At 43.1% G+C, this 24,684-nt stretch overlaps 1 long non-coding RNA gene across 9 annotated transcripts in view; it reads right to left on the bottom strand.

The window, feature by feature from the left end:
• Nucleotides 1-24,684, bottom strand: part of LOC147343869 (uncharacterized) — a 152,119-nt gene that overhangs the window by 73,002 nt on the left and 54,433 nt on the right. For 5 of the 9 annotated variants that reach the window (XR_015156361.1, XR_015156362.1, XR_015156359.1 and 2 more), the window contains one exon: nucleotides 2,811-2,954. The exons of 2 other annotated variants lie outside the window; for them this stretch is intronic. This is a non-coding gene — a long non-coding RNA (uncharacterized LOC147343869). Of the gene's footprint in view, nucleotides 1-792; nucleotides 2,373-2,810; nucleotides 2,955-24,684 lie in introns of those variants that run through there. 2 more of the 9 variants (XR_015156357.1, XR_015156364.1) reach the window with 2 other exon arrangements.

The following is a 24,684-nucleotide window of genomic DNA, read 5'->3' on the forward strand; positions in this document are numbered from 1 at the left end:
ATTGGGAGATTGGGATTGACATACACACACTACTGTATATAAAACAGATACTCAACAAGGTCCTACTGTGTAGCACAGGGAGCTCTACTCGATACTCCGTAATAACCTAAACAGGAAAAGTATCTGAGAAAGGATCCATGTATATGTATAACTGAATCACTCTGCTATACACCTGAAACTAACACAACACTGTTAATCAACTATGCTCCAGTATAAAATAAAAATTAAAACAAATATCAACTAGCCTCAAATATTCATTTCACCTTTGTTTTTGTTGCTCAATTGCTAAATCATGTCTGACTGTTTGCAACCCCAAGAACTTCAGCATGCCAGGCTTCCCTATCCTTCATTATCTCCTGGAGTTTGCTCAAACTCATGTCCATTGAGTCAGTGATGCTATCTAATCATCTCATCCTCTGCCGCCCACCTCTCCTCCTGCCCTCAACCTTTCCCAGCATCAGGGTCTTTTCCAATTAGTTGGTCTTCACATCGGGTGGCCAGAAAATTGGAGCTTCAACTTCAGCATCAAGCCTCAGGGTATAAATTAATCTTCACATACACATATTACAACCTATAGAAGTGTTGTGGTTAATTGCAGATAATATAACATCATCAAAATAGCTCAAGTCCTCACTCATCTTGCCTATTAAACCAAAAAAAAGGGGGGGGGGGAGGGGGTGGTCTCTCTTTTCCAGAGATGTGTTTCCCATCAAGACCCCTCTGGAGAATGTTTCCAGAACTCTGGAGAATGCTTACTCACAACTGAAGGGTTAATCCAGGTGCCCCACCACCTTTGGGAGGTGCTGGGACTCTAGCTGCGCCCTCTTGGTACTGAGTGAATGCGCCTGAGGAAGCAAGCTGCTTTAGAAACAGCTAGGAATCTGTCACATCAGGTCTCCAGTATGACCTTTCGTTTACTCAGCCTATTTTCCAAAGTCCCCAAAATATTTTAAAACAAATGATTATGTTTAAAAGAGACTACTTTGAAAGGATGGTCACGAAGCAGGGACATTCTAAGAAGAAGCCCAATACTCCAGAGCTATAGGCGGGGGAGCACCCACCCTCGGTCTGCAGGGTGGGGGCGGGGAGAGGACCTGGGGACCGGACCTGGGGACCGGAGGAGGAGTCTGGGGGAGGAGCTTGGCAACGGATCCCACCCACAGGGAGGGAGCTGGGGCGGGGCATTCCAGATTCACCCTTCAGCATCCTGCTGGCGGTCCCACTGGAAACCAGAGCGTAGGGGACCGTGATGTGACCCCAGAGGAGAGAAGGGTACCCAGCGCCTCTGGAGACAAGCGGAGAATCCCCAGCGCTCCTGGGGGGCCTGCCCAGAACCAAGCACTGCACCATCCAGAACCACCATTCCCACTGGTCCCAGTATCTTTCTACCTTCATAATTTATTTTAGGGACTTCCCTGACTTTCTCTATGTCAGGCACTCAGTTGGGGACTCCTTCTCCACAAAAGTTTCCAAAATTCTGATTCTGAAGAAAGGAATAGGGAGTATAGAATAAAACGTGCGTTTCAATGGAAAACTACATGGTTACGTGGCGCACACCCTTTGGGGTCGTCCGATGCTGACTTGTTCTTGCTTTGTCTATTTGTAGCTCTTGGTACCTTAGTAGACACTCCATGCAAACTCTGTCTCCAAGTAGAGTTCCTATTGACTTCCCTCCCTCTTGTAGAAAAACAGATTTACATTCATTTGCATTCAGTTCCTTGACTCCATATCAATTTGTGCTTTTAACTTTTTCTTTGGATCGGACTATAAGATATCCCTGGTTCTCTTATATACAAATAAAATAAAATCTTTAACATAAGTTCATTTTTATATCTGTGGAAGAGTCAGGATTTTACCTTTCTCTGACAATTATCTTTTAACACGAGTCTCATCCTTTTGTATCAAAAAGTACTTGGGATCCTTAAGTAAACTGATCTGAGCCAACTCTAACTTAGCATATCAATGATTTAACACGAAAGAGACTTTAAAAATGAATACGTTGTTATACAAGGTTTGTAGAAAATAAGCAAGTTGATGGCGTGCTAAGGAAATGAAGACTCTGCCTAGCTTGTGAAATGCTGAAATGTTTAATCCCCTAATAGGATCTTATTATCCGATCCTTTCAATTCGTTTTCTTGGCGTGACCATGACTCAGAACTACAACGAGTGGCCGAATCTGATAGTATCCGTGTTTGTTTTCACAGTGTGATGAATGTTTTATTTTCACCTCTTCTCAAGCCTCTGTTGGAGACAACAGGAAGTTGGCTTTCCTGGGTGTGAAAGCCGTTGGATAGGCATCAGATGAAAAGTTCTTCTGAAAGAACTGTAAGTCCACTGGTGGGGCAGGGATCGGGGCGTGGGCAGGCACCTCACTTCAGAGAGCAACCAGAGAAAACAAACAAGGCCAAGATTTCAGAAATAATTGCTTTTAAATTGCTTCCTAGTTATAGATTTCAAGAAATAGTTCCAACTTCATTAGTCAGTCTGTTGCCCTTTCGAAACTGTGTCTTTCCTCATTCAAATGCCAGCACCTGTAAATGTAGCTCCCACCCACTTTGCCTGCCCTAACTTCCACTACTTCCAACAAAAACTTTCCAGTGTCAGAGCTGAATGCTCCTTGGGGCTGAAAGTTCCTGAGCTTCCCCAGACTTCCCATTGCTCCCATCAGGCCCCTCTCGAACTGCCAGTTCACTCACTTCTGAATCACTTTTCTTCCAGTGTAAGTGAATCGTTTCTCCAAGATTAACTCAAATATTACCTCTTCCGTGAAGTTCTAATAGCTCTAGCTGGAAGTGACTTATCATCTGTACCTCTTTGGACACTTGTCGTTTGTCCCGGTCATCGGTTTGGTGGTGCAAGACGGGCCGGCTCCAAGGGGATAAGTGTTACAGGCAGGCTGGAACTGCTGTGGAAATGGGTAAAAGCACCAATCGCCTCTCTTTCCTCTGAAAATGCTAAAACAATTAAGAAATAGATACAGGAGTTGGTTAGATGTCAAAGTGTGAGCTTTATGCTGGCAAAGTAGAATCAGAAGGCATGGTTGGAACCTAAGGATGAAACCAGCTTTCCTATTACCTACCTGAGTTGGGTCAGTTGGGCCAGAAGCCCCACCAGCGGGGGATGTAAACTACTTTAGAGAACACTGGACGCTCCTTAGAAAACGACAAAGAGAACCGCCATATGATCCAGCAATCCCACCCCTGGGCATGTATCCGGCGGGGGCGGAAAGAAACATAATTCAAAAAAACACATGTACCCAATGTTCATTGCAGCACTGTTTACAACTGCCAAGCATGGACGCAACTCAAGTGTCCATCAACAGAGGAATGGATAAAGAAGGCTATACACAGACGTAAAGAACAGGCTTTTGGACTCAGCGGGAGAAGGAGACCGTGGGATAATTTGAGAGATTAGCACGGACACCTATACATTACCATAAGTAAAACAGACAACCGGCGGGAGTTTGATGCATGAAACAGGGCACCCAAAGCTGGTGCTGGGTGAGAACCCGGAGGGATGGGGTTGGGAGGGAGCTGGGAGGGGGTTCAGGATGGTGGCGATGGGGAGGGGACACATGTATACCTATGGCCGATTCTTGTTGACGTATGGCAAAACCATCATAATATTGTAAAGTAATTATCTTCCAATTAAAATAAACAATTTTTTTTAAAAAGAAGATGTGGTACATATATACAATGGAATATACTCAGGCATTAAAGAAAGGAAATTTTGCCATTTGCAACAACATGGGTAGAACTGGAAGGCATCATACTTAGTGAAGTAAGTCATATAGAAAAAGACAAATACTGTATGTTATCACTTACATGTGGAATCTAAAAAATAAAACAAAATCAATGAAAATAACAAAACAGAAACAGACTCACGGATGAAGAGAATAAACTAGTGGTTATCAGTGGGGTGGGGAGAAGGGAAAAATAGGTTATGGGATTAAGAGGTATGAACTATAAAATAAATAGCCGCAAGGGAATATTGTACAGCACAGGAAATATAGCCAATATTGTGTAATAACTTTAAATGGAGTATAATCTATAAAAACGTTAAATTGCTATGTTGTACACCTGAAACTAACACAATATTGTAAATCAGTTATACGTTAATAAAACTGATTAAATAAATATGAATGTAAAATATCCATACCTGGTTAGTGGTCACCCTACTAGGCAACACAGATCCAAAGAGCGCAGAAATGAAAGTATGCCCTGATCTGACTTTTCAAGAAGAATCCCAAAACATGCGCGCTTCTTTGTGAAATACCTTGACTTTTGCATTTTGGATCAAATCTTTTTTTTTAAACAGCCTTCAGTTCAGTTCAGTCACTCAGTTGTGTCCGACTCTTTTCGACCCCATGAATTGCAGCACACCAGGCCTCCCTGTCCATCACCAACTCCCGGAGTTCACTCAGACTCACGTCCACTGAGTCAGTGATGCCATCCAGCCATCTCATCCTCTGTCGTCCCCTTCTCCTCCTGCCCCCAATCCCTCCCAGCATCAGACTCTTTTCCAATGAGTCAACTCTTCCCATGAGGTGGCCAAAGTATTGGAGTTTCAGCTTTAGCATGATTCCTTCCAAAGAACACCCAGGACTGATCTCCTTCAAAATGGACTGGTTGGATCTCCTTGCAGTCCAAGGGACTCTCAAGAGTCTTCTCCAACACCACAGTTCAAAAGCATCAATTCTTCGGTGCTCAGCCTTCTTCACAGTTCTACTGAGGTATAATTGATACAAAAACTGCACATACAGCATTGTTTAGTCACTGAGTGGTGTCCAACTCTGCAACCCCATGGACTGCAGCATGCCAGGCTTCCCTGTCCTTCGGTGTCTACAGGAGTTTGCTCAAACTTCTGGCCATTGAATTAGTAAAGCTATCCAACCATCTCCTCCTCTGTCACCACCTTCTCCTCCTACCCTCAGTCCCTTACAGCCTCATGTATATGTTATACAATTTGATGAGTTTGGAAATATGCCCACACACCTGTGTGAAACCACCAGCACAATCAAGAGAATAGATTCATCACCTCCAAATATTTTCTCGTGTCCCTTTTTTTGACTTTTGTGGTAATAACATTTAACAGGAGATCTACCCTCTTAACAAAGTTTTAAATGCACGGTACAGTATTGTCTAGAAGTGGCTCATATTATCTTTCACAGCTGCATATAGGTCAAAGATACCGAGAGGCTATATTCTGCCAGCAAACCAAACACTGCTGTCAGCTTTAGATTTAAGCAATCTTGCTTAGTCTCAGATCACACTCCATATTCACCAACTGTCTCTGTGAGTCACATCTCCTAGATACCAAAGAGACCTCAGGGGGCCAGATGTCCTGCAGGCTCAAGACATATTAGCTCCTGACGTCCTTTCCGTCTCTGATCATAGGATGTGAAGCCAAATCCAGCCTCTGTACCCTGACACCGAATTAAATCTCAGAGACAGAGTTTTGGGTGAAGAAGGAAAGAACAGCTTCATTGCTTTGACGCCAAAGGGACCACTGCAGGCTTGTTGTTGTTGAGTCGCTCAGTCGTGTCCTACTCTCCTCGACCCCATGGACTGCAGCACACCAGGCTTCCCTGTCCTTCACTGTCCCCCAGAGTTTGCTCAAACTCATGTCCATCGCGTCAGTGATGCCATCCAACCATCTCATCCTCTGTCATCTCCTTCTCCTCCTGCCTTCAATCTTTCACAGCATCAGGGTCTTTTCCAATGAGTCAGTTCTTCACATCAGGTCGCCAAATTATTGGAGCTTCAGCTTCGGCATCAGTCCTTCCAATGAATATTGAGGGTTGATTTCCTTTAGGACTGACTGGCTGGGTCTCCTTGCTGTCCAAGGGACTCTCAAGAGTCTTCTCTGGCACAATTTGAAAGCATCAGTTCTTCAGCGCTCAGCCTTCTTTATGGTCCAACTCTCACAGTCATACATGACTACTGGAAAAATCATAGCTTTGACTACATGGATCTTTGTCGGCAAAGCGATATCTCTGCTTTTTAATATACTGTCTAGGTTTGTCATAGCTTTTCTTCCAAGGAGCAAGCATCTTTCAGTTTCATAGCTGCAGTTACCATCTCAGTGATTTTGGAGCCCAAGAAAATAAAATCTGTGCTGTTTCCACCTTTTCCACTTCTATTTGCCATGAAGTGATGGAGCTGGATGCCATGATCTTAGTTTTTTTATGTTGAGTTTTAAGCCAGATTTTTCACTCTCCCTTTTTCCCCTAATCAAGAGGCTCTTTCAGTTCAGTTCAGTTCAGTTCAGTCACTAAGTTGTGTCCGACTCTCTGCGACCCCATGAATCACAGCACGCCAGGCCTCCCTGTCCATCACCAACTCCCAGAGTTCACTCAAACTCATGTCCATAGAGTCAGTGATGCCATCCAGCCATCTCATCCTCTGTCGTCCCCTTCTCCTCCTGCCCCCAATCCCTCCCAGCATCAGGGTCTTTTCCAATGAGTCAACTCTTCGCATGAGGTGGCCAAAGTATAGAGTTTCAGCTTTATCATCATTCCTTCCAAAGAACACCCAGGACTAATCTCCTTTAGAATGGACTGGTTGGATCTCCTTGCAGTCCGAGGGACTCTCAAGAGTCCTCTCTAACACCACAGTTCAAAAGCGTTCATTCTTCAGTGCTCAGCTTTCTTCACAGTCCAACTCTCACATCCATACATGACTACTGGAAAAACCATAGCCTTGACTAGATGGACCTTTGTTGGCAAAGTAATGTCTCTGCTTTTCAATACGTTATCTAGGTTGGTCATAATTTTCCTTCCAAGGAGTAAGCGTCTTTTAATTTCATGGCTGAAATCACCAGTTCCTCTTAACTTTCTACTATTAAAGTGCTATCACCTGCATATCTGAAGTTGCTGATATTTCTCCCAGCAATCTGGATTCCAGTTTGTGACTCATTCAGCTTGGCTTTCGCATAAATGTACTCTGCATACAAGTTAAATAAGCAGGGCCCTCAAAACGGTGTGTCCCATCCCAACCCAGGGGGAGTTGTGAGGAGTTTTATAGTCAAGGGTAGGGTTGCTGATACGGAATGGGTGTGTGCAGGGCCCTCACGCCTTCAATCCAGAGATTGCCTGGAGTGAGGTGATGATGGGGAACTGTGACCTTCTATGAAATGAAGAGTGTCTCATCAAGTAGTTAACATCTTCCATTTGGTGGGGGCTTAGTTCTGCAGAAGAGCTCAAAGATATTGCTCTGTGTACCCCTTGAGAGAGCACCAGAACTCTGCCCCAAGGCTGCACTAATGTTTCTTGTCTCTGCATCCCCTCCCTTCCCTGATTAACAGCTGTTTGAATCTGCCCCTTGGAACTCAAGGAAGTTCATGGAGGCTGAATGAAGCCTGTTTCCTGTAATCAAGAAAGGTTTTTGTGCCCAGGAGCCCCATTGAGTCCTGCTCCGTTTCAGGACCATATCAAGATTTTTAACGCCATGAGTCAGAGACCAAATCTTACAGTTTTCTGAAGCTCTCATTAGTGCCTGCAACAGCGATCCCATTTTCAAAGACTCTTGATATTTGTTGTTGTTGCTATTGTATCAGAAAAGGCAATCTTGTTTTATCAGAGGCATATTCCATTTAGAGCAAAATTAACATGTAAAACTGCACATTTATAACAGATAAATTAGTAGGTGATTTTATGTCTACCTATAGAATTATTTAAATGGCAACTTTCTCTACCATGTTAAAGATACAGTGCCAGAATCAAAAAGTAATATTGTATGCTATTATTTGGGGATATATCAATTGCACCAAGAAGTGATGCTAAGCTGATATTCTCAAAACAATTATCAATAAAACAGAAACATATCTGACAATCAGGACTTCTTTCAGAACTAAAAAATAAATAACTACTATTTCTCCAAAGAGGATATACCATGTGCCAAAAAGCACATGAAAATGTGCTCAACATTGTTAGTCATCAGGGAAATAAAATCACAATGAGATATCACTTCACATCTACCAGGAAAGTAACATATTAGCAGGGATGTGGGGAAATAGAACTCCCCACATAGCTGGTGGAGATGTAAAACAGTGCAGCCATATGGAATACAGTTTGGCAATTTCTGAAAAAGTTAAACATGGAATTACCATATAAGCCACCAATGCCACTTCCAGTTATAGCCTCAAAAGAATTAAAAGCAGAAATTCAGATACGTATGACAATGTTCAGCATGTTCATAAAAGCCAAATTGTGGGAACAATTCAAGCATCTACCAACAAGTGAATGAACCAAGAAAATGTGGTATAGACACACAACAGAATGTTATTAATCCTTGAAAATGAATGAGTGAAATTCTTATACAGGTGACAAATGGATGAACTTTGAAAACATTATGCTAAGTGAAATAAACCAGATATGAAAGAATGAATATTGTGTAATTCTAGTTATATGTGTATCTTAGTCATTTTGAGCTACTTTAACAAAATGCCATAGACTACATGATTTGAACAACAGAAACATATTTCTCATGGTTCTGGACGTTGAGAAGGCCAAGATGAAAGTGCCTGTGTGGTCAGGTTCTGACGAGAACACGCTTCCTGGTTTGCAGACGGCTGTGTGTTCACATGGTGGAAAGAGACCATCTCTCACTTCTCTGGAGAAGGCGATGGCACCCCACTCCAGTGCTCTTGCCTGGAGAATCCCATGGACGGAGGAGCCTGGTGGGCTGCAGTCCATGGGGTCGCTAAGAGTCGGACACGACTGAGCGACTTCACTTTCACTTCTCACTTTCATGCATTGGAGAAGGAAATGGCAACCCACTCCAGTGTTCTTGCCTGGAGAATCCCGGGGACGGGGGAGCCTGGTGGGCTGCCATCTATGGGGTCGCACAGAATCAGATACGACTGAAGTGACTTAGCAGCAGCTCTCTTCTCTACTAATAAGGGCACTAATTCCTCTATTGAAGCCTCCACCCTTATGACAATCACCTCCCAAAGGCCCCCTTCCAGGTGGCATCACACTGGGGTTTAGGGCTTTGACATATGCGAAGCCAGGGGTTGGGAGAGAGGGGAATGGGAGTTACTTTTTAATGGATACAGAGTTCTACTGGGGACATTAAAGAAACTCCTAGAAATGCATACTGCTATTGGTTGTACATCATTATAAGAATATTTAATGCCTCTGAATTGAACAAGTATAAGGGGGCCACCTGATGCGAAGATCTGACTCATTGGAAAAGACCCTGATGCTGGGAAAGATTGAAGGAAGGAGGAGAAGGAGATGACAGAGGATAAGATGGTTGGATGGCATCACTGACTCAATGGACATGAGTTTGAGTAAGTTCCGGAACCTGGTGATGGACAGGGAGGCTTGGCGTGCTGTAGTCCATGGGGTCACAAAGAGTCAGACATGACTGAGAGGCTGAACTTCTGACTGAACTGAAATGGTTAAAATGGTAAATTTTGTGTTATGTATATTTTACCATAATTTTTAAAAACCTAATTTGCTCTTTGAATTCTCTAGACTACTGCTTCCCATCCACTCCCAATTTTTGCTAATAACTGAGTAGTATTGGACACATACAATTTAACAGAATTTGAGTTCTGAACTAGCCTTCAAAGTTGCCATCTTGTCACAGGCAATAGAGTGTATAAGAACGTAAAATTTAAATATCAAGGCAAGTCACTGAAAACTGTATTATTCCTTTCATTGGTAAAAGACATCCAAAATGTCATAAGCCTAAGGCCTAAAAAAGAGCATTATTAAAACGTTTAAAGAAAGTCTGCAAATTTGGTCCCAGGATAACACATAGAAATTTGAAGGTTGTGTTAAAACTTAGTACAAAGCTTTAAAATGTGACTGAGATCATGCAACAATTCAAAAATACCAGAGTATCTTAGATAAACCGTGTCCATCTTGAAGTCCAACAGAAAAAAAGGTAAATCTTAATCAGGCCTCATAATTTTGCTGCAATGAGAGCAGATTAGCTTGGTCTATCAGAGATCCCTTCCAAAAGCTTTTACTGAAGAAATGTTGAAACTTGTGCCCACCCCACCCCAGGCTCTGTTTTCACTTTCTTGTTTGCGCAGGTTCCCTGAGTTCCCAAGGGCAGATTCAAGCAGTTATCAATTAGGACGGGGATGTGATGAAACACACATGAGATGAAACAGAAACACAGGAAAGACAGTCAAGAAACAATAGGGCAGCCATGGGGCAGGGTCCTGGCTCCTCTTCAAGGAATGCACATATTCATATCTGTGAGTTGTTTTACAGAAACTCCCACCCAGGTGGAAGACCTGAGATTCCTGTTTCCTGTTCAGGCTGAGCGTGAGATTCCTGTTTCCTCACCACCAACCAATCAGAAGAGAGTCACACACCCTGCAACCCTCACTCCAAATTTTACCTTTAAAAAAACTTGCCCCTAAAGCATCAGGGAGTTCGGGCCTTTTGAGCATGAACCACCTGTTCTTCTTGCTTGGTCCTGCCATAAACCTTTCTCTGCTGCAGACTCTGACGTTTCAGTCTGCCTGGCCTCACTGTGTATCAGGCATATTGAACTTGAGCTGAACGACAGTGCCAGAGCAGTTCATTATATGACAGGTTCAATGGTCAAGGTGGTGCCCGTCTATTGACTCCAAGAGCAACAGTGTTCAGTAAGGTTCTACAAAGCTTTACCCGAGTTACACTCAGTCTGAAAACCCACAGCGCTAAGATCAAGGTCACAATTTCTTTGGATTTAATTCAGCATCTTAAATTTTGATGAGAATGACCACTGTTGGATTGGCCTGTTTAAAGTAAAAGTAATTCTAGCTGATCGATGCTCACCCTCCAAGCTCCCTCATAGTTCCACCATATTTTGATTTTATAGTGATTGTTGAATACACATTCCTGTGACCCACACACAGTGAGGCTAAATAAACCAAACCGTCAGAGTTTGGAGCAGAGAAAAGTTCATTGCAAGGGCTAAGGAAAGAGTACAGGCAGCTGGCTCAGGCTCAAAAGACCCAAACTCCCCGATGGGGTTCAGGAAAAGGGTTTTAAAAGGTCAGGGGAGGGAGGGGAGTCACAGTGTATGTGACCAGCTTGTGCACAATTCTCTGATTGGCTGATGATAAGGTAACAGGGCAGTGTCACAGGGGTCACCATCATGAACTTCAGGCTCAGTAGGCCTGGGGGCTATGTCATGATAATCAAGTGGTTAACTTCTTCCATTTAGTGGGGGTTTAGTATCTGCAACACAACTCAGGAATGTGCATCGGACACTGTAATCCATGTCCTTCAGGGAGGAACTAACGATTCTGTTAACTGCTATATGGCTGATCTATAGTTTAAATTGTTACCAGTTCCCTTGGTCCAAGTGCTATTTTTTGTTACTACATGTTCACATCCTTTCAATTATTAATTGTTGAGCTATGTTTCTGTGACTCAGTGGAGGCCTGGGAGAAGAGCAACTTTTCTACAAACAAGAGGCAGGCAGAGGATATGGGGCGGGGGGTTTGGGGGAGGCTCTGTCCCCAAAAGGCCTCATAGGGTCCTGCTCAGTTACATTATTGCAAAAATTGCTGAAATATCCAGCTTTTCCCATCTAAAGACTATTAATTTGGGGACGACATGTACCCACAGTCTTGAGCTTATGATGACTACTTAACTCAATGCTTAATAAGATATTAGCAACTGTCAATTAAGCTTTAATGATAGTATTAAAATGCAAGCTAGAATAATTCATATACTTTTCTGTGACTTGGAAACAGAACTTTTGTTCCACAGAGCAAAATCTATTGAAACAGCTTTTATGCATAAATCCAAACAGAATAATTTGCATGAAACTGATAATAATTAACTCACTTTGCATAGGGCTTTAAGACTTACAAAGTGTTTTAACATTCATTTCCTCATTTAATCCTCATTACTAAGTTGTTTTGTGGGCTATAAACTGAATATTTAAATTTTCTGTTACACAATCTGAAACAAAAACAGTGCAAATAGTAGTGGCTCTAAGAGTGAGCTGAGGACTAACTTAAATTTACAGAAGAAACCTCACAATTTTTTTTCTTGATGAAACCAGCAACAATTTCCTTGAAACTAGAATTATAACATTTAATGATTCTTGAGCTTAAATTACAGGTTCAAACTGTTCCACAACATTACATTTTGTAGGCAAGTGAAGTTCAAATGCAAAGATAAAAATGAATAAGTAGATATAAGACTAGTCAAGCCTTTCATCACCACAAAAAGACAAACAAGAAAGGTTAAAGATCTGCTGCTCAAAATAAGTGTGAAATAACCCCAAACTATTTTAGAAGGATTTTAGTTTCTAAAATTAGTTTGCTCTCCTTATATTTTGAGGACTTTTTGGTTCCAAACATATGACAACAATAAATAAAATATTTTAAAAGAGTATTTAAAATTATGACATTTGAAACTGAGATAACCAACTCCAAGGAGCAAATGGAAACATTCAATACTGCACAGCACATCTGAGGGCCTATGGGTCTCTGCGTACAGGCAGAGAATTGTGGGAATCTGGCCCCTGATGAAGAACAGGTTGGCATGGGGTCATGCACTCTTAACAGCAGTAGGAATAGATGCTGTCAACTGTATGAGCCTCATGCCTAGAGAAGCAGGTGAACACTCACGTCACCTGGCAACAAGATGCTGAGCCAAGCCACCCCCATCATCACTGAGGGACAAGACCCAAGAACCTCCAGAAGGAGACATGATTCTGGATCAGAGCCGCAGGGTGGTCAAGTGGGAGGCAGGTGGATGGAACTTCAAAATGACTAAGCAGGGAGAAATAAGTACAGAGAGAGAGACAACGACCTTCAACACATGATGAGCCTGCAAAATAAACAAATAAAACTATAGCTAAGAGAGACCATCCATAAATCAGAATATAAATTAATGCCAATCAAATTGCTTGGTATGCTCAAAGGGATAAGTAAACAATGATACCCATAAAAATAAATCAGAAATTCAAAGCAGTTAACAATAAAATAAGAACAGATGATGGTAAAAATTAGTAAAATTAAATCTATGAGTGTTGAAACTAAAGCACAATAAATAGACAAGATAAAGCCCTGGTTGGATTTAAAAAGAAAAAGGAATTAGTAACTGGGAAGAAAACAGTCTCTAAAGAATGCACTCAGAATGCAGCATTGAGAGACAAAGAGATTCTAAAAATATCTACATCTATATGGACACACAGAGAGAAACGTACACTCATTGGCATCACCGACTCAACGGACGTGAGTTTGAGCAAGCTCAGGGAGTTGGTGATGGACAGGGAAGCCTGGCGTAATGCAGTCCAGGGGTCGCAAAGAGTCTGCACTGAAATGAACAGAGAGAGGCTCAAGGAACACATAAGAGCAGTACCATAAGAATAGAATGAAGGAGATGGATGGTGGAGAAGAAATCTTTTCAAAGATAATTGCTCAGATTTTCTGGAATTGACAAGAACAAGCCAATGAATTTTAAAGTTAGATAAAATGAAAGTTTTACTAGAACAGCATAAAAACATTGAATTTGACTCAAGAAAAAAGGTAATTCCTGAATAAACAGCCATTAAAGAAAGTGAATTAATCTTTCAAAATCTTTACGAAAAGAGGACCCCAATTCCCCACAATATACAAGTACATTTACCCCATCTTCAAGGAATAATTTCTGTTACATAAAATGATAAGTTAATGCAAAGACTATTATTAAGCTCTAGCAATTAAAATGGTGTGGGGCTTATGCAGGAAAGGAAAAATGTATGAAATAGTCACATCAATATATTAATATTGAAACAGAGATATCCCTATAAATCAATAGAGAAAGGGCAGGTTAATTAATAAACATCCTAGGATCATAACCATGGAAACACATAGTTAAACATACAGGAAAAAATGAGACCCCCTACCTTATGTCATACACAAAATACATTTCAGATACATTAAACATCAAAAAGGGGGAATTATTTTAGCATTAAAACTTTCAGAAGCAAAAGCAGGATATTTTTATAATGTTTATGGATAGAGTACAAACCCCTGGGGATAAAATTATTTTTAAAATTCCAAGTTAAACCTTAAAGTGTCTATGTCTCAAAAAGCATCCTTTTAAAAAGTTAAATTTGAGTCATAAACTGGGAGAAGAGAGCATGGAACCACTAAAAGGTGAACATCTAGAAATCAGAGGAAGTCCCCAATTCAAAAAGAGGCAAACCACCCAGCGGCGAAGAATACAGACAGACAATTTACAAAGAACCATATGTTTGAAAAGATGCTTCAGTTCAGTTCAGTCGCTCAGTCGTGTCCGACTCTTTTTGACCCCAAGGACTGCAGCACACCAGGCTTCTCTGTCCATCACCAACTCCTGGAGCTTACTCAAACTCATGTCTATCGAATCGGTGATGCCATCCAACCATCTCATCCTCTGTAGTCCGCTTCTCCTCCTGCCTTCAGTCTTTCCCAGCATCAGGGTCTTTTCAAATGAGTCAGTTCTTCGCATCAGGTGGCCAAAGTATTGGAGTTTCAGCTTCAGCGTCAGTCCTTCCAATGAATATTCAGGACTGATTTCCTTTAGGATGGACTGGTTGGATCTCCTTGCAGTCCAAGAGACTCTCAAGAGTCTTCTCCAACACCACAGTTCAAAAGCATCAATTCTTTGGCACCCAGCTTTCTTTATAGTCCAACTCTCACATTTATATATAACTACTGGATAAACAATAGCTTCGACTAGACGGACCTTTGTTGGCAAAGTAATGTCTCTGCTTTTTAATATGCTGTGTAGGTTGATATCTTTATCAGGCATCCCTAGATATAGGCCCTGAAAATCACACATATGCATGAAAACAGATAGAAAGATGGAGGGGTGTGTGTGTGTGTGTGTGTGTGTGCATACACACATGTGTACATGTACCCAGTTCATATCTGGTCCCTGAAGATCGTCTGCTCCATACCTACCTACCTACTTCCCTGCCTACATACATACACAGCCTTTCATTGCATTATGACTTATAATGAAAAAAAAAAGTTTAAGACAGAAACCATCTAAGTATCCACAATTGAAAAAGAGAAAAGCACTGTTTAATAATACTACAGAGTGCTATAGAACAGTCTAAATGGATAAATAAGAACTAAGAGCATTGTAATATATAAATCTGGGAAATAGAGTTGAGAGAAAGAAGTCTAGTTGCCAAATCACATAGACAGTTCAATTTCATATATTTAAAACCAGACAAAATGGGGACTTCCCTGGTGGTCCAGTGGCTAAGACCCTGCACTCGCAACAGAGAGGGCCTGAGTGTGACCCCTGGTCAGGGAGCTAGATCTCACATACAGCAGCTCAGAGTTCACATGCCTCAACCAGAGACCCCGTGTGCCGTGAATAAGACTTGGTGAAGCCATTAAATAAATAGGTTTTTTTTTTTTTAATTGAAAAAAGATTTTTTTTTTCTTTTTTTTTCTCAGGCAGGTTGATTCCTCCAGTTCCATTCTTCTTTCTCAAGATTGCTTTGACTATTCGAGGTTTTTTGTATTTCCATAAAAACTGTGAAATTATTTGTTCTAGTTCTGTGAAAAAGAGCATTGGTGACTTGATAGGGATTGTGCTAATCCTCTAGATTGCTTTGGGTAGTATACTCATTTTCACTATATTGAATCTTCTGATCAATGACCATAGTATATTTCTTCATCTATTTGTGTCATGTTTGATTTCTTTCATCAGTGTTTTATAGTTTTCTATATATAGATCTTATATATATAGATCTTAAAAAAGATTTTTAAAAAAACAGACAAATTCTAGTATTTGTGAGGAAACATGTATTTGTTTTGGAATTTTTGCTTGCTGGTTTGTCTTTGGCCACACCACAAGGCTGGCAGGATCTTAGTTCCCGGACCAGCAACCAAATGTATGCCCCCTGCAGGGGAAGCACAGAGCTCTAACCACTAGGCCACCAGGGACCTCCCAGGAGGCATATACTTGTGGTGAGAGTTGCACAAAAGCTCATGATGAACATCAACACAGAAGGTATCTCTGGGGAGGAAGCGAGAGTGATGGATTCAGGAGGGGTGCAACTCAGATTGAAACACTGAACTAAAGTCAATGTGGAAGAGATTTACTAGAACCGAGATGTTGATACAAGCCTGTGTGTTAGGTAATTGTAAATGTGTTTGAATATTTTCTAATAAAAATATGCTTTCAATAATTTGCATCAGAATATTCCAAACGAAAGCTAATTGACAAAAAGTTGGTTGGCTAAACAAAAGCAAAACTCTAAATTCACAAATAATATAAAAAGTAAAAAAGGCTAACACTTTCAGGCCAAGTGTCATTTATTAAATAAAAATAAATAACAATTTGTAATAAATCAGTAGAGTGTGTTTTCAGTAAAAAAAAAAAAAAAAAGTCTATGAATGACCCTCTGAGCATCAACTAGAAAATGCTGAGATGCAGCACAAAACGAGATACTATTTTCTTAGAAATGGAATCCATAAACTCATGCAGCTGGTTATAAAAGCCGACACATGTCGTGATATAATTTCAAGGTTTCATTTTATATCGCTTCTATAGAAATCAGTCTTTGAGAGCTCATTTGGAGGTTCTAGCAGGGCAGCGCAGCTACTCCTACACCTATGACCAAATAACAGTCCTCCTCTGTCCGGGAAGGTGATCCTCTCCCACCGAAAGCCCACCTTTGGGGGGGGCTGCACGTGGAGCAGTGAGGCAGGAAGGGGACACCCACCTGCTGGCCAGACCAGCCAAACCAGCCCTGGCCATCAGTGGGGTGACAGCTGTCGCAGCCAGGTTGCTCTCACATCCAGAGATCACTCTCTGTCCTCGAACATGTGTTCCAAAATCTGTGGAACCACAGAAACAGCACCAAAGTGGCAGCTCCAAGCCCGAGCCCCAGATTGGCTGGGTCTTTGCCTTACCGGGTCCCATCCAGGTACAGGGCTCCTCGAGCCCAGTCCAGCCCTGACTCAGCTCTAACAAAGGATTCAAGTCTAAGAACCATCACTCCGTGGGCTCCGAGCTTTATCTTACTGAGCTAAATGATCTGACCTTCCAACCCAGCACCTCACGAAATTACATCATTTAATCCTCCCAATAATTCTATGACTTGAGCAGTTTTGTTTTGTTTTGTTTTTTTCAAGAACAGAAAGAGAAACAAAATTCAGAACAGTGGAGGAATACAAGGTTACAGAGCTGGAAGATGGCTCAATTAAGATTTGAACCTAGGTCAGTTCAGTTCAGTTCAGTTCAGTCGCTCAGTCGTGTCTGACTCTTTACGACTCCATGAATCGCAGCACACCAGGCCTCCCCGTCCATCACCAGCTCCCGGAGTTCACTCAGACTCACGTCCATCGAGTCAGCGATGCCATCTAGCCATCTCATCCTCTGTCATCCCCTTCTCCTCCTGTCCCCAGTCCCTGCCAGCATCACCTGCCTGCAAAATCCCATGACTTAAACACCTTAACATGGTCCTGGAAACTTATCCTTTTTTTTTTTTTTTTTTTGAGTTTTAAGACTGTTTTGCTTAATGAAGAAAAATGGCAGTTTATTACTTCTCAGAATTACAACTATCAATCTGAATATTGTTACCCATGACAACCAAGTGGCACAGAAGGAGTTTAGCATTTAAAACACACAAAACTGCATGGAGCCCAGAGACCTCTCAGAGGGGCTTTTTATCAACCTTACAAGGGAACTTTCAACAGGATTTTGAACCCTATCCTTCTGATTAGAACACCTGAATGAACCAATCCTTGCTAGAATCCTCCACCCCTAGATGAAGACGGATCCAACACCTCCAACCTCTGGCTGGGGTCCTGTTTCAAATTGGATAAAATCTTCCAGAAACAAGGCAGTTCCTCCCAGTTAACCCAGTTTTCTTACTGCCTGAAGTTTTCCAGAACTAAGGCTCTTGAGGACCAAGACGGGCAAACTAAGACACGCACTGGCCACTTCCCTTTGACGGCCGAGATGCTCTCAAGAACGACGTTATTTCCACACTAGTTCACCTAGTCCTGGGCTGTCTCCTCCTCCCATTTAATACCCTCTCCTACCAACTCAGCATCCTTCAAGCACAAACCACACATATTAAAACAACAAGCCGATTCTGTATGATTCTTGGGTCTAACTGGAACTCCTGAAAGCCCTACCATAACGTACTTACTGAGAACAACCTTCCCAATTCGAGTTAGACAACAGGCTTACCGAGGCACAACATGTCCATAGCCACTATGGCCTACAGATGAACACACACATCCCCAGCGCGTCAGCCATTCCCCAAAGGCCCAGACCCACCTCTCTAGTCCCACAGCCCGTTATTTCCCTAAATAGACCTTTTATCTTGTCAAAACTCATCTAGCTGCCATTTCTCTGAAAGAACCTTTGTGGATCTCTGTTCAAGGTGTTCTTCCCACTTAGAATACCTTGCTTCCTCCCCGTCACTCCTGGCAAATTATAGCCTATTTCTCAAGGCACATCACGAATGGTGCCTAACAAATATTATACTTCTCAATAACGAACATTCCACGGTGCTTGTATCCTGGCTATTTGGGTGAGCATGTTATCTCTTCTACCAGATGAAAATCACTGAGGGCAGGGATGATTTATCTTAAGGCTGTCTCTCACCCACATCTTCATAGATACCTACAGTGGCCTAAGAACACAATAGAAAGTCAATTTTAAAAATCTTTCAAATTCAATTGAGAAGTCGAAGGAAGGTCAAGAAAACTGTTACCTAATAAATTAGAATATTTTCTGTTTTCCCAAATCGGAAAAGACAAATCATATATTCTATACATTAATTTCTAACTATATAAAATAGGGGCTCCCCTGGTGGCTCAGACATTAAAGAATCTGCCTGCAATGTGGGAGACCCCAGTTTGATCCCTGGATTGGGAAGATCCTCTGGAGAAGGGATAGGCTACTCACTCCAGTATTCTGGCCTGGAGAATTGGCTTCCCTGTTGGCTCAGCTGGTAAAGAATCTGCCTGCAATGCAGGAGACCCCATTTCGATCCCTGGGTTGGGAAGATCCCCTGAAGAAGGGATAGGCTACCCAGTCCAGTATTCTTCGGCTTCCCTTGTGGCTCAGCTGGTAAAGAATTCACCTGCAAGGCGGGAGACCTGGGTTCCATCCCTGGGTTGGGAAGAGTCCCTGGAGAAGGGTACGGCTACCCACTCCAGTATTCTGGCCTGGAAAATTCCATGGACTGTGTAGTCCATGGGGTCTCAAAGAGTCGGATACAAGTGAGTGACCTTCACTTCACTTCATATAAAATAGAGACTTTATATTATACAAGCATAAATCAATTTAAGAAGAAACCACCAAAGGGGAAATTCCCCAGGGTGGGAGGTATCTAGTTTCCAGTTACTAACGGATTTTAACTGTCATCTCATCCCAAAGTTGGTGACCCTGAGAAATCAGTACATACACGTTATAGCTTCTGACCATTAATATAATTATGTTCCATTTCCCTAGTTGTTTTCAGCCCAATACTTATTCAAATGCTTGGGGTTCTCCACCTCCCTTCCTAAAAGTATTTCCTTCAATATGCTAAATGTGTAAAAGAAACTTTTGCTGAATCCTTGCCAGAACACACCCAACGATGGAGGCTAGCGCAAATATACCTCCTGAGTCATGCAAGTACAGGAATATCCACCATCTAGAGAGAATAACTCTTGCCTGGAGATCCCATGGATGGAGGAGCCTGGTGGGCTGCAGTCCTTGGGGTCGCTAAGAGTCGGGCACAATTGAGCGACTTCATTTTCATTTTTCACTTTCGTGCATTGGAGAAGGAAATGGCAACCCACTCCAGTGTTCTTGCCTGGAGAATCCCAGGGACAGAGGAGCCTAGTGGGCTGCCGTCTATGGGGTCGCACAGAGTCAGACACGACTGAAACGACTTAGCAGCGGCAGCAGCTCCACCATCTAGAGAGAAAAACAGCCTAGTAATATAGGAGGCCTCAAAGACTGAAGGCACTGGCAAGTCTTAAGGCACTGCAACTGAACATTCTGCAGCGAGGAATCTTTGTTTTCTCCTGAAGGGAAAAATTCTAGCTTCACCCTGATGGAGGTAGACACCAATGGGACCAGGCTGATAAAATTAAAAACCTGAAGAAGCCGGGGTAAGAAGTCAGGCTGAGATAGGAAAGCTGAACATTAAGGTTTAGACTGCATCAGAGGCAGGGCTCGGTAAGCCAGGAGGTATTGGCAGAAGCTACAGAACCTCAGCTAGCAGTTACCAGGAGTAATCCACAGGTCTGGGAGCCAAACTTGGGGGACAGAGGTGATGGGTCTTGGGGCTCAGGACCAAGTCAAGCAATGGAAACACAAAAAAGTCAAAGCAGAGGAAAGGAGAACAATGGGATTTCAGTGACCAAGATAGATATAAACACAGAATTCTGAATGTCACAGTGACCAAGACATGGGTGCCAAGAGTAAGAACGCAAGAGTCTGGTTTGTGAAATAATTGATTTCTGAAACTGACACTCTCTGACTTCCTTTATGCATTTTACTAATTGTGAAGCATTCTGAGTTTACAGGTAGATGAAGAAAGTAATTAAACTAGCTGGAGTCCAGGGCCCTTCTGGATACAGGTGAATTCTCCTGGCAGCTGGAACAGTAGATGAGCTGGGTTTGGCAGATTGTGTTTTCCAGATGTGCTCATCACAACATCTCCAAACAAACTTGCTCTTCTGTAGTTCGATCTTACCACATCCCTACCAAGAATCCAAGTCTCAACACCCTATGGGAGCGGCTTGCTTGACCTACAAAACAAATGTGGCAGGAGAGATATGCTGAGGCTTTTGAGAGAGGATCATGGGAAACCTTGCAGCTTCCGCCAGGACCTCTTAGAAAGCCTCTCTTGGCCTGCTCCCTCTAAGGATTTTCTGCTGCTGCTGCTGCTAAGTCACTTTAGTCGTGTCCGACTCTGTGCGACCCCATAGACGGAAGCCCACCAGGCTCCCCTGTCCCTGGGATTCTCCAGGCAAGAACACTGGACTGGGTTGCCATTTCCTTCTCCAGTGCATGAAAGTGAAAAGTAAAAGTGAAATTGCTCAGTCATGTCCGACTCTTAGTGACCCCACGGACTGCAGCCTACAAGGCTCCTCCGTCCATGGGATTTTCCAGGCAAGAGTACTGGAATGGGGTGCCATTGCCTTCTCCATTGAGGATCTGCTAGGAGACCTCTAAGCCATGTGGAAAGGCCATAGGGGCAGGGGCGAGGCGGGCAGCCCTGGCGGAACTCTCAGCCGTCAGCATCAGCTGCCATCCAGGGGATGTCCCACCCCAGAGGAAGCTTCAGATCAACATGGCCTCAGCCTCCATCTGATTTCAGTTGCTTGAGAAACCTCAGGCTTAGCCCAGACAAGCAACTGAGAGAATAAATTGCTTTAAGACATGTGTTGCTTCTGCTGCTGCTAAGTCACTTCAGCCATGTCTGACTCTGTGTGACCCCATAGACGGCAGCCCACCAGGTTCCCCGTCCTGGGATTCTCCAGGCAAGAACACTGGAGTGGGTTGCCATTTCCTTCTCCAATGCATGAAAGTGAAAAGTGAAAGGGAATTCACTCAGTCATGTCTGACTCTTCGCGACCCCATGGGCTGCAGCCTACCAGGCTCCTCCATCCATGGGATTTTCCAGGTACTGGAATGGGGTGCCATCGCCTTCTCCGAAGCCATGTGTTACAATGTAGCAATAAGAATCAGTAGCTGGGGATTAGCTGGCCTTTCAAGGATGATTTTGAACATGACTCCCTCTCTAACTGGTGATGTTGAGGCCATGTCATTTACAATGATCACCTCCAGCACACTCAGAAGTTCACTCAGTGACCCCATCCCACCTCTCTTGATGTTCTAATGAAAAGTTTGGTGGAGGGAGAATTTGAAAGTTAAAATGAGACTTGGGGTTATCTGGGAAGTTTGATTTGCAGCGTCTCTGTTATGCCTGTTGCTGCACATACCTGAGATTTAACTAGAGCCAGAAATTGCTGAAAATGTGACGCAGTCTGTATTAAAAGGGTAGGATGGAGAGTGAGCACAGGAGGTAACCGAGTGATTGCCAAGCAACATAAGAGAATCCACGTTAGTGACACTTAGCATATGCAGGGGGGGTTCCAGATGTTTCTCAAACAGTTAATGCCAGTGACCATGCTGCTGGTTACTTTGTTGCATTTCCTCCCGAAATAGGACAGGTGACACAGGATGTCATTTACCTCCAAACCTTCAATTACTCAGGCAACCTGAGAGCAGGACCCTCCTGTGGTGTTCCTGAGCACAGAAGCCTCTCTGTGTCCCCTGATTTCTCGTTTCTAGAGAACAGACTGCAGCCTCCAAGACCTTCCCTGAGATCCCAAGGGCAGGTCCAAATGGTTTCTAATCAGGGAAGGGAGGGGCAGCCAAGAAACAACAGCACAGCCTTGGTGCGGCCTTGAGATTCAAAGGTGCCTGCTCCTGGGAAGGAGAGCTAGACCAGCCTAGACAGCATATTAAAAGCAGAGACATCACCAACAAAGGTCCGTGCGGTCAAAGCTGGGGCTCTTCCAGTGGTCATGCCTGGACGTGAGAGCTGGACCACAGAGAAAGCTGGGCGCCAAAGAATTGCTGTTTTGAACTGTGGTGTTGGAGAAGACTCTTGAGTTCCTTGGACTTCAAGGAGATCCAGCCAGTGCATCCCAAAGGAAATCAGTCCTGACTGTTCATTGGAAGAACATTGCTGAAGCTGAAGCTCCAACACTTTGGCCACCTGATGCGAAGAACTGACTTATTGGAAAAGACCCTGATGCTGGGAAAGATTGAAGGTGGGAGGAGAAGGGGACAGAGGATGAGATGGCTGGATGGTATCACTGACTTGATGGACATGAGTTTGAGCAAGCTCTGGAAGTTCGTGATGGACAGGGAGGCCTGGCGTGCTGCAGTCCATGGGGTCGCAGAGTTGGACACGACTGAGCAACTGAACTGAAATTGAACACCACAACTAATTTCTTTGAAATCTAAACATTCAAAGTGAAGTCGCTCAGTCATGTCCAACTCTTTGCAACCCCATGGACTGCAGCCCACCAGGCTCCTCCCTCCATGGGATTCTCCAGGCAAGCATACTGGAGTGGGTTGCCATTTCCTTCTCCAAAACATTCAAAGACCTCCCGTAAAGATTTGGGCTGGGTGAAAGGAGCACAAAAGGAAACTTTTATAAATTGCCTTCTGTGTATATGTTGCTTTAGATACGTTATCTAATTTAATCCCTACAGCAACTCTGGGAAGTTATCCTCACTTACAGAAAAAGAAATGGAGGCTCAGAGAGATCAACTTGGTTTGCTTCCTCCCCTTGCTTTGGTGCTTAACATTAAGAAATAGGAGTATAAACTCTAGAGTCAAACAGGTTTGAATTAATGCTCTATTTTCTTCAGAATGTTTCCATTAGAACTGGTTTTTTAATGTACAGCTCATCTCCACTTTTATATATGGCAGTTTCTCTATGACTTAGCTTTCAGAAAAGTTATGTTTTTCTTTAATGACCTAGTGTCTACTTTCTTTAACTCCTGACTTAACCTATCTGGTAAATATCCAGTGTTGGAGGTCCATTTAATTCAAATAGTAGCAGCATCGTGCATTGAAATAAAACGGGGAAAGAACACAAGTCATTTTCAAAGGTACAGAGGTGTAATTCTATGGTTGCAACGTTACTGTGCCATTTGGTCACTGCATCTGCTTATTTAACTTCTATGCAGAGTACATCATGAGAAACACTGGGCTGGAAGAAGCACAAGCTGGAATCAGGATTGCCAGGAGAAATATCAATAACCTCAGATATGCAGATGACACCACCCTTATGGCAGAAAGTGAAGAAGAACTAAAGAGCCTCTTGATAAAAGAGAAAGAGGAGAATGAAAAAGTTGGCTTAAATCTCAATATTGAGAAAACTAAGATCATGGCGTCCAGTCCCATCACTTCATGAGAAATAGATGGGGAAACAGTGGAAACAGTGGCTGTCCTTATATTTTTGGGCTCCAAAATCACTCCAGATGGTAACTGCAGCCATGAAATTAAAAGACGCTTACTCCTTGGAAGGAAAGTTATGACCAACCTAGACAGCATATTAAAAAGCAGAGACATTACTTTGCTGACAAAAGGTCCCTCTAGTCGAAGCTATGGTTTTTCCAGTGGTCATGTACAGATGTGGGAGTTGGACTGTGAAGAAGGCTGAGCGCCAAAGAATTGATGCTTTTGAACTGTGGTGTTGGAGAAGATTCTTGAGAGTTCCTTGGACTGCAAGGTGATCCAACCACTCCATCCTAAAGGAAAACAGTCCTGGGTGTTCCTTGGAAGGACTGATGTTGAAGCTGAAACTCCAGTACTTTGGCCACCTCCTGCCAAGAGCTGATTCATTTGAAAAGACCCTGATGCTAGGAGGGATTGGGGGCAGGAGGAGAAGGGGAGGACAGAGGATGAGATGGTTGGATGGCATCACTGACTCAATGGACATGAGTTTGGGTAAATTCTGGAAGTTGGTGATGGACAGGGAGGCCTGGCGTGCTGCAGTCCACAGGGTCGTAAAGAGTCAGACACGACTGAGCAACTGAACTGAACTGAACCAATCAGAAGAATGTGTGTGAGCTGATCGAGCCCTGCACGCACAGACACACGCAGTGGATGGTGTTCCCGCTGGGGCTCTGGTGCGCTGACTGTGGGACGTCCCAGCCGCTAGGCCAGCAGGCGGCTTCCCCACAGGCTGGTGC

Source organism: Bos grunniens, chromosome 27 (assembly GCF_055505025.1).
Source record: "Bos grunniens cultivar Pamir isolate PY7600 chromosome 27, Bosgru_T2T1.0, whole genome shotgun sequence".
In the NCBI taxonomy this organism is placed as follows: domain Eukaryota; kingdom Metazoa; phylum Chordata; class Mammalia; order Artiodactyla; family Bovidae; genus Bos; species Bos grunniens.